The sequence below is a fragment of the Rhinoderma darwinii genome, chromosome 1, assembly GCF_050947455.1.
Source record: "Rhinoderma darwinii isolate aRhiDar2 chromosome 1, aRhiDar2.hap1, whole genome shotgun sequence".
NCBI lineage: Eukaryota > Metazoa > Chordata > Amphibia > Anura > Rhinodermatidae > Rhinoderma > Rhinoderma darwinii.
In genome coordinates, this window is record NC_134687.1 from 340,774,014 (window position 1) to 340,785,172 (window position 11,159).

Here is an 11,159-nt window from a genome sequence, read left to right on the forward strand (position 1 = left end):
TTAAGAAAATGAAAACCTAACAGAACGGAGCCAGACTGAAAAAAGCCCATTCAGTTAGTGTAGCACACTACGCTACTTGATTTTATTAAAAAAACTGAAATCTAACGGAACGGAGTCAAACTGATGCAATGTGAAACAAAAAAAAATACCATTGAAATCAATGGTAGATGCAAATGAAAACTATACTTTCCGTTTGTGTGTTTCTCTGATGGAACAGATGAATGGAAAGCCAAACGCAAATGTGAACACGCCCTAATGCCTATATTTACAACTGCCCGATTGCCCCTTTATTACAAAATGTAAGGTAATGCTGTAATTACTCACTGTCTGCTATCTGCAGCCCAGCATGTGAAACACAATCCCTCCAGAGACAGGGAGGGAGGGGGGAGAGCAGGTAGATGAGAGGCATGTGATATGTAAAATCCTGGACTACAGGGAGTGGGAAAGGAGAGATACACGTGCTCCGTGTACGAGACATCATACAAGCAAGAGATAAACACCCGGAGTGCGGTCATGTGAGACTGCTTTACAGAAACATTTTAAATGGTGTCTGCATTCTGCTGACGATGCTAAGAGGGCTGTCGCTGGACAATCTCTGGCGCTGCTCTGCTCTATGATCGGAATATCTTCTCCCACTTGTATAGGAAACAATTTGGTTAGCAGATATACTGTATGTTAAAGGGGGACTAAACTTTTAAAAAAACTCCTGACATGTCATAGTGACATGTCAGAAGGTTTGATCGGTGAGGGTCCGAGCACTGAGACCCCAAATGATCGCTAAAACAAAATTGACAGAAACGCTCGGGTGAGCGCTGAGTTGCTTAGTTTCTGATTGGCTTTTCTCGGAAAGCCGAGCAATTGGTGTACGGGCTCAAAAAAAGTCTATGAGCCTGTACAACTGCTCGACTTTCCGAGAAAAGCCGCTAAAAAAAAAGCGGCTCAGTGCTCACCCAAGTGCTTCTGCCGCTTCGTTTTAGCGATCAATGGGGGCCCCAGACCCCCACCGATCAAAACTTCTGACATGTCACTATGAAACGGCAAAAAAATTTTAACGTTTAGTTACCCTTTAAGAAATCAATAATTATGCCGTTTCCTAAATTTTTTAAAGAGACTCCACTGTTAAACTTTCCTATTAATTATAATAATATTGTGTAGCTAAGATCATGAGAAAAAATTATGACGGATCCTGTAAAAATCTGATCACAAAGGGACTGATAAAGACTGGTACAAACGGATGGCATCAGCGTGAGTCCCATAGAAATACATAGAATCCATCTACAGCAGCAGTTTTACAAAATACAAATAGAAAGTAACAGTGGTAGTCACAACATCTACTTGCTACTGTTTCTGCTTCCTGAACTATTTATATAATAACTGGAAAATATCTCTTTTTACAGCACGGAAGAGATAGTATTAGATGAGTATGTATACATTGGCTGGTGGATTTTGACATTCAGTGTGGAGTCGGTCTGATCTCACGTGGATTGCAGAGCACAGAATCAGTAAGCTACTTATTGACTGCAATCTGTTTAATCTTCATCTGTTTAACTTTTAGCTTGCACAAAGCTTCTCACCCGTGAGGGGACATTTTCACTACATCCACACGCTCCTTCTCTTTTTCACAAGCAATAACAATACTCAAGCTGAATTCTAAAAGAAAAACTTGTTTATTCCATGAAAGAGTCTGCTGACATCAGAGAATACATTGTTATAGATTCAGCATGCATGATTAAAATCCACCAATGAAAACTTGGGTTTCAAGGGTAAAAATATTTTGAGGTAGGGGATTAAATGATTATTAATTCACTTCAGGTCAGGCGGTTGTTGGACATCCAGAACAAGCAAATCCTGAGATTCAAAGTTCACATGTGAAAGCACAGAAGTGCGTACTGTACAATACACATAGAAGCAGATGGGTGATTAGATCACTTATACAAGTGGTGGTGACCCTGCCTAGGAAGACAACTACAGAATGCAGGCGAAATATGTGACGGAAGCCGTGATAGATAGATATTGGATGGATGGATGGATAGATGGATAGATAGATAGATAGATAGATAGATAGATAGATAGATAGATAGATAGATAGATAGATAGATAGATAGATAGATAGATAGATAGATAGATAGATAGATAGATAGATAGATAGATAGATAGATAGATAGATAGATAGATAGATAGATAGATAGATAGATAGATAGATAGATAGATAGATAGATAGATAGATAGATAGATAGATAGATAGATAGATAGATAGATAGATAGATAGATAGATAGATAGATAGATAGATAGATAGATAGATAGATAGATAGATAGATAGATAGATAGATAGATAGATAGATAGATAGATAGATAGATAGATAGATAGATAGATAGATAGATAGATAGATCTAGATATTGGATAGATAGATAGATAGATAGATAGATAGATAGATAGATAGATAGATAGATAGATAGATAGATAGATAGAGATAGATAGATAGATAGATAGATAGATAGATAGATAGATAGATAGATAGATAGATAGATAGATAGATAGATAGATAGATAGATAGATAGATAGATCTAGATATAGATGATGATAGATAGATAGATAGATAGATAGATAGATAGATAGATAGATAGATAGATAGATAGATAGATAGATAGATAGATAGATAGATAGATAGATAGATAGATAGATAGATAGATAGATAGATAGATAGATAGATAGATAGATGATAGATAGATGATAGATAGATAGATAGATAGATAGATAGATAGATAGATAGATAGATAGATAGATAGATAGATAGATAGATAGATAGATAGATAGATGATAGATAGATAGATAGATAGATAGATAGATAGATAGATAGATAGATAGATAGATAGATAGATAGATAGATAGATAGATAGATAGATAGAATTTTAATACTAATTAAAAAAACAATTCTAAAATGCCTAAAATATGCTATTCTTACTTTGATACACGCAATAAAAAGTTGGGTGAATGTGCTGATTCTATGGGTTTAGCTGTGTCTCTACAAACTACAGGTCATTGTTTTTTATCACAGTAAACATCACTTCATCAGGACAAGGGAACAATGAAAACAACACTCACCAGTGGCCGATGCCAGTCCTGTAAAGTCACAGCAGATAGGCGTGCCAGGGCTGTATCCTGCTCATCCTTTCCTGCTGTAACGTGGAGTGCAAGGTTAGATCTGCCAGCTGCCTAGTATACAGCCACAAGAATGAGCAGCCTCAGCATCAACAGCAGACACTGGGAATGCCTACAAGCGACCTCCCTCTGCCACACCCTCTGTATGCCCAGCTCCAAGCCTGATTATGGAGCATCATCCACACACCTCCCTCCTGTGCCTCACACTGTCATTACCTCTGTGACTTGCAAACCGCATGCTCATCCTCCCATCAGTTCTCTACCTGCTCGATAGATAGATAGATAGATAGATAGATAGATAGATAGATAGATAGATAGATAGATAGATAGATAGATAGATAGATAGATAGATAGATAGATAGATAGATAGATAGATAGATATGAAATAGCTGAATATATATATAGATGAGATAGATAGATAGATAGATAGATAGATAGATAGATAGATAGATAGATAGATAGATAGATATGAAATAGATAGATAGATAGATCAGAAGCGTAGCTAGGGGGGGCAGGCGGGGCATGTGCCCCGGGCGCAGTTCAGAGGGGGGCGCCAGCGCCCCCTCCTCCTGCACTATAATTGTACCTGTGTCGCAAGGACACCGGTACAATTAGAAGCAATGAATGACCGGGCACGTTCCGTGCCCGGCCATTCAGCGCCTTTCCACGAATGAAGCGACTGGTACCTTTTGTACCAGTGACGCTTCCGTTGATGAAAGGCGCTGACTGACTGGCAGGGAAAGTCATCCTGCCCAGCCAATCAGCGCCTTTCATAGACGCTGTGTTCAACCCCCTGGAGACCTGCGCAGAAGAGAGCAGGTCTCCATGGCTGCCGGACGGCGTGGGAGCGGGAATAAGGTGAGTTTGAAAAAAAAAAAAATGTTTTTTTTTTTTTAAAATTGTAATAGAAGTGTGGCTGTATCTGCGGGGGGGACTTTGTCTACACGGTGGACTTTATCTACGGGGGGTGTCTATCTACAGGGGGACTATATCTACAGGGCTGGGCTATATACAGGGGGACTATATCTACAGGGCTGGGCTATATACAGGGGGACTATATCTGCTGGGCTATATACAGGGGGACTATATCTACAGGGCTGGGCTATATACAGGGGGACTATATCTACAGGGCTGGGCTGTATACAGGGGGACTATATCTGCTGGGCTATATACAGGGGGACTATATCTACAGGGCTATATACAGGGGGACTATATCTACAGGGGGGCTATATACAGGGGGACTATATCTACAGGGCTGGGCTATATACAGGGGGACTATATCTGCTGGGCTATATACAGGGGGACTATATCTACAGGGGGGCTATATACAGGGGGACTATATCTACAGGGCTGGGCTATATACAGGGGGACTATATCTACAGGGCTGGGCTATATACAGGGGGACTATATCTGCTTGGCTATATACAGGGGGACTATATCTACAGGGGGGCTATATACAGGGGGACTGTATCTACAGGGCTGGGCTATATACAGGGGGACTATATCTACAGGGCTGGGCTATATACAGGGGGACTATATCTACTGGGCTATATACAGGGGGACTATATCTACAGGGCTGGGCTATATACAGGGGGACTATATCTACTGGGCTATATACAGGGGGACTATATCTACAGGGCTGGGCTATATACAGGGGGACTATATCTACAGGGCTGGGCTATATACAGGGGGACTATATCTGCTGGGCTATATACAGGGGGACTATATCTACATGGGGAATAAATCTACAGGGGGACTATATCTACAGGGCTGGGCTATATACAGGGGGACTATATCTACAGGGGGGCTATATACTGGAGTGGGCTGTCTATAGAGCACCATATACAGGGGTGGGCTATATAGTATATAGCCCCCTGTAGATATAGCCCACCCATGTATATGGTGCTCCATAGATAGCCCAACCCAGTATATAGCCCCCCCCCGTAGATATAGTCGCCCTGTATATAGCCCAGCCCTGTAGATATAGCCCCCTGTAGATATATTCCCCCTGTATATAGCCCACCCCTGTATATAGCCCCCCTCTGTAGATATAGCCCCCCTGTGTATAGCCCACCCCTGTATATATAGCCCCCCTGTGTATATCCCAGCCCTGTAGATATAGCCCAGCCCTGTAGATATAGCCCCTCTATGTATAGCCCCCCTGTGTAGATATAGCCCCCCTGTGTATAGCCCACCCCTGTATATATAGCCCCCCTGTGTATATCCCAGACCTGTAGATATAGCCCAGCCCTGTAGATATAGCCCAGCCCTGTAGATATGGTCCCCCTGTACATATGGTCCCCCTGTAGATATGGTCCCCCTGTAGATATGGTCCCCCTGTAGATAGCCCACCCCTGTATATAGTCCCCCTGTAGATATAGTCCCCCTGTAGATATAGCCCACCCCTGTATATAGTCCCCCTGTAGATATAGCCCACCCCTGCATATAGTATCCCACAAATAGCTCCCCCCTATAGTGCTCCACAGAAAGCCCACCCCTGTATATAGCCCCTTTGTACATATAGTCCACCCCTGTATATAGTGCTCCACAGATAGCCCACCCTTGTATATAGTATATACAGGGGTGGGCTATCTGTGGAGCACTATATACAGGGGTGGACTATCTAGTGGAGCACTATATACAGGGGTGGACTATATGTACAAGGGGGGGGGCTATATACAGGGGTGGGCTATCTGTGAAACACTATATACAGGGGTGGACTATATGTGGAGCACTATATACAGGGGTGGGCTATATCTACAGGGGGGCTACATACATGGTTGTGCTATCTGTAGAGCTCTATATTCAGGGGTGGGCTATATCTACAGGGGGCTATATACATGGGTGGGCTATCTGTAGAGCACTATAGGGGGAGTTATTTGTGGGATACTATATACAGGGGTGGTCTATATGGGGGCACTATCTACAGGGGCTCTATGGGAGGCACTATCTACAGGGGGCACAGTGTGTGTGTGTGGGACACAGTGTATGGTGCTATTATAATTAGAGGTGCAGTGTTTGGCGCTATTATATTTAGGGGCGTAGTGTGTGGTATAATGATAACTTTATCTTTATTTATAGGTGTAGAAATGTTGGTAAAGTGAGAAGCTGAAGACATGTGAGCGGCAAACTGCAGAAATGGGCTGTGACCGGGAGAAGTCATCATAGAGGTCTGGACCGGATGGAGAAAAAGAACTAGAATCTGAGACGTCACCGATGAGTTCCTTAATGTAAATGTTTATTCTGCCTCTAATCAGTAATGTAGTCACTGTGTGATCTGCAGTGAGATGATGGGTGGTGTGATTATGATAGGATTTATTTTTGTGAAACGGCATCTCCCAGCATATCCTTACCATTGTTCGGGCTATGCTGGGAGCTGTAGTTTTACGCCGTACAAACCTATACGGCAGGGGTTGCACTAAATTGAGCTGTATTTGTTCTGGGGCTGTATATATGTACCGAGCTTGGTTCTGGTGTTGTGTATAGAACCATATTGCTTGTGAAATGTACAAATAATTTTATGCTCGCGTTACATAAAAAGAAATGACACGTCGATTGGTAGAGAAAACAAACACGGCGAGGGGGAAGGAGATGTCGGGAAAGAAGTTGGGGGGGGGGGGCGCCAAACTGAATCTTTGCCCCAGGTGCTGGAGAACCTAGCTACGCCTCTGGATAGATAGATAGATAGATAGATAGATAGATAGATAGATAGATAGATAGATAGATAGATAGATAGATAGATAGATAGATAGATAGATAGATAGATAGATAGATAGATAGATAGATAGATAGATATGAGATAGATAGATAGATAGATAGATAGATAGATAGATAGATAGATAGATAGATAGATAGATAGATAGATAGATAGATAGATAGATAGATATGAGATAGATAGATAGATAGATAGATAGATAGATAGATAGATAGATAGATAGATAGATAGATAGATAGATAGATAGATAGATAGATAGATAGATAGATAGATATGAGATAGATAGATAGATAGATAGATAGATATGAGATAGATAGATAGATAGATAGATAGATAGATAGATAGATAGATAGATAGATAGATAGATAGATAGATAGATAGATAGATAGATGGATGGATGGATGGATGGATGGATGGATGGATGGATGGATGGATAGATAGATATTAGATAGATAGATATTAGATAGATAGATAGATAGATAGATAGATAGATAGATAGATAGATAGATAGATATGAGATAGATAGATAGATAGATAGATAGATAGATAGATAGATAGATAGATAGATAGATAGATAGATAGATAGATAGATAGATATGAGATAGATAGATAGATAGATAGATAGATAGATAGATAGATAGATAGATAGATAGATAGATAGATAGATAGATAGATAGATAGATATGAGATAGATAGATAGATAGATAGATAGATAGATAGATAGATAGATAGATAGATAGATAGATAGATAGATAGATAGATAGATAGATAGATAGATAGATAGATAGATAGATAGATAGATAGATATGAGATAGATAGATAGATAGATAGATATGAGATAGATAGATAGATAGATAGATATTAGATAGATAGATATTAGATAGATAGATATTAGATAGATAGATAGATAGATAGATCTGTATTTATTTACTTATAGGGTTATTTTACAGGTTATCTGTTTCTCAACAGCCCTATAGCCCCCATTTCCCGCCCATTACCAATGTGACGTCATAACAGGGGACTGTGCTCTCTTGCAGCTTCTCACCCGTCGTCATTGCTATCTGACAGGAGTTACCTCAGGGTGCGCTGTGTCCTTTTATGCGCCTTCTCTGTGTGAGCAGCAGGTCACATCGAGCTCTGCATGTAGACTAATCGCTGCTCCTGACTGAATACTCCAGATATCCCCGGCCAGCGTCACTCTTCCATCATATTGCCGAGATCCTGTGAAGGAGAGGATAATGGAGCGGTTGTCATAGCTACAAGGGCGGCAGATTTGAATACAATGCAGAAGGACAAATATTAATTCTACATGCGCCTGTGTGACCCATCTCCTGACAAAACTGTTTCTTCATTATTTTTTATCACCACTATGACGACATTAATAGTAAGAACCTTTACACTAGCTAATAATTACATCTCAAGAATAAACAAAAAAATATAAATTCACTAGCAAATAGTTTTGTGTGAAAATCTGACACAACATAGGAAAATAAACAATCATATCATGACGCAGTGAAAAGCTTCACATTCCAATTTTTTTATTTTTATTAAAAATGGCTGTGGATGTAATGCCACATACAGGGGCACACTACTGTTGTAATGTAGCACTGTATTCCTCATCATGGCACATTTTTTTGATAAACAGCAAGTTGTATCTGACATTCCAGAACAGTTGGGGAGGGTGATTGGGCAGTTAGGATTATAAATATGGCATTCAGTATGGTTAGGGCTTCGTTCACATCTGCATTGGGGTCACGTTCTGACGTTCCGTCGGAGCTTTCTGTCAGAACGGGACCCTGAACAGACACAAACTGACACAAACAGAAAGCAGAGGTTTTCCACTACCATCACTATTGATTTCAATGGTGTCGGATCCGGTGCCCATGGTTTCCGTTTGTCTCCGTTGTGCACCGGAGCCGTAGTTTTACCGGAAGCAATAGCTTAGTCAACTACGCTATTACTTCTGACATAACGACGAGTCCGTTGCACAGCAGAGACAAACGAAAACCATGGGCACCGGACAGTGTAAGATCTGTGGAGAGGAGAGCGCGCTCTCATCTCTTCAGCTCCTGCGAGAGATCAGTCTTGTATTGTCTGCCAAACTGGCAAGGGGGCGTGTCACTGCTACGGGCAGTGTAAGAGCTGGGGAGAGGAGAGCGCACGCGAGAGATCAGTCTTGTATTGTCTGCCGAACTGGCAAGGGGGCGTGTCACTGCTACGGGCAGTGTAAGAGCTGGGGAGACGAGAGCGCGTGCGAGAGATCAGTCTTGTATTGTCTGCCGAACTGGCAAGGGGGCGTGTCACTGCTACGGGCAGTGTAAAAGCTGGGGAGAGGAGAGCGCACGCGAGAGATCAGTTTTGTATTGTCTGCCGAACTGGCAATGGGGCGTGTCTCGGCTACGGACAGTGTAAGCGCTCCCCAGCTCTTACACTGTCCATAGCAGTGACACGCCCCCTTGCAAGTTTGGCAGACAATACAAGACTGATCTCTCGCAAGAGCTGAAGAGATGAGCGCGCGCTCTCCTCTCCACAGCTCTTACACTGTTCGTAGCAGAGACATTCACACTTGCCAGTTCGGCAGAAGACTAATTTTGAAAGCTGAACACGCGCACACTCTCTCTCCTCGCTCTTGCTGTAACACTGTCCATATCTGATTGGACAGTGTCACAGCCATAGTAACACGCCCCGTTGACTGTTCAGGGGGTTATTTAAAATATAATGGCACCGATATCTAAATAACGGAACGAGGTAGAAAAAAAATGTAAAGTGCCCCAGGGTTTGTGCAGCACTCCCCATTACATGCGGCACTCAGCTGCACATGTATGGGGAGGTGAAAGGTTCTCTTTAAGAACAATTAAATAAAGTTTTAAGTAGTGTACACAAAAAAATACTAATATTAAAAGTTAAAAAAAAATTCCCATTTTCCCTCTAAAGTAATGTATAAAATAAAAAAATAAACATAATTGGTATCCCTGTGTCCGTAAAAGTCGGAGTTATTACAATATAACATTATTTAACTCGCATGGTGAACGTTGTAAAATAAATTTAAACCCAAGAATCACTGTTTTTTGGTCACCTTAGCGCTAAAAAAAATGTAAGAAAATGTGATCAAGAAGTCGTATGTACCAAAAAATGGTACCAACAAAAACTAAATTTCGTCCCGCAAAAAATAAGGTCTAACATCACTCAATCGGCAAAAAAAAGTTATGGCTTCTAGGGTAAGGCCACACATTGCGTCGTTGACGCAGTTTTGTTGCATTTGAAAACCGCATGCGTTTATTGTCCCTGTAAGTGCTGCAGTTCTGTTGCGTTTTTAAAGGAAATAATTGATGGACATGGTTTTCACCCGTGTTGAAGTTTGTTAGATGCTGCCTGTATATAGTTCATTACAATGTATTGCAGAACTGTTTGGGTAAGGCCGCATGGTGCATTTATGTTGCGTTTTTAAACTGCAGCAAGTCATTTTTCAATAGAAGTCAATGGTGAAATGTTTGTTATGGACAGACTGCTGCTATTATATTACAATGTGATTTTTGTGCGGTTGACTGCATCTTCATAATGTCCGACCGCATGCAGTTAACCCCTTAATGACCGGGCCATTTTGCACGTTAATGACCAAGGATTATTTTTTGTTTTTTCATGGTTGCATTCCAAGAGTCGTAACTTTTTTTTAATTCCGTCGACATAGCCGTATAAGGGCTTGTTTTTTGCGGGACGAGTTGTATTTTGTAATTGTACCATTTTTAGATGCTTATAACATATTGATTAACTTTTATTAACTTTATTTTAGCAGAGAATTGAAAATAAGCAGCTATTCCAGCATTAATTTTCACGTTATAAATTTACGCCGTTTACTGTGCAGCGTAAATAACATGTTAACTTTATTCTATGGGTCGGCACGATTACGGGGATACCAAATATGTAGAGGTTTTATATGTTTTTCCTACGTTTGCACAATAAAAACCCTTTTAGAAAAAAATTACTTGTTTTTGCATCGCCGCATTCCAAGAGCCGTAACGTTTTTATTTTTCCGTCGATGTGGCCGTACGTGGGCTTGATTTTTGCGGGACAATGTGTAGTTTTCATTAGTACTATTTTGGGGTACATAGGACTTATAGATTAACTTTTATTTTATTTTTTATGGGGGGAATGGGAGAAAAGAGAGAATTTTGCCATTGTTTTTTGCGTTTTCTTTGGACGCCGTTCATCCGGCGGTTTAATTAATGTGTTCATTTTATTGGTCAAGTTGTTACGATAGCGGGGATACCATATATGTGTATGTG

General features: G+C 40.9%; 1 protein-coding gene across 6 annotated transcripts in view; it reads right to left on the bottom strand.

The window, feature by feature from the left end:
- SLC24A2 (solute carrier family 24 member 2) overlaps positions 1-8,113 on the bottom strand; it is a 300,950-nt gene extending 292,837 nt beyond the window's left edge. For 3 of the 6 annotated variants that reach the window (XM_075825879.1, XM_075825867.1, XM_075825890.1), the window contains exon 1: positions 3,105-3,272. The gene's annotated coding sequence lies outside the window, so the exon portion shown is untranslated. Of the gene's footprint in view, positions 1-3,104; positions 3,273-7,951 lie in introns of those variants that run through there. The other 3 variants (XM_075825845.1, XM_075825856.1, XM_075825835.1) reach the window with 3 other exon arrangements.
- Between the last annotated feature and the right edge of the window lie 3,046 nt (positions 8,114-11,159).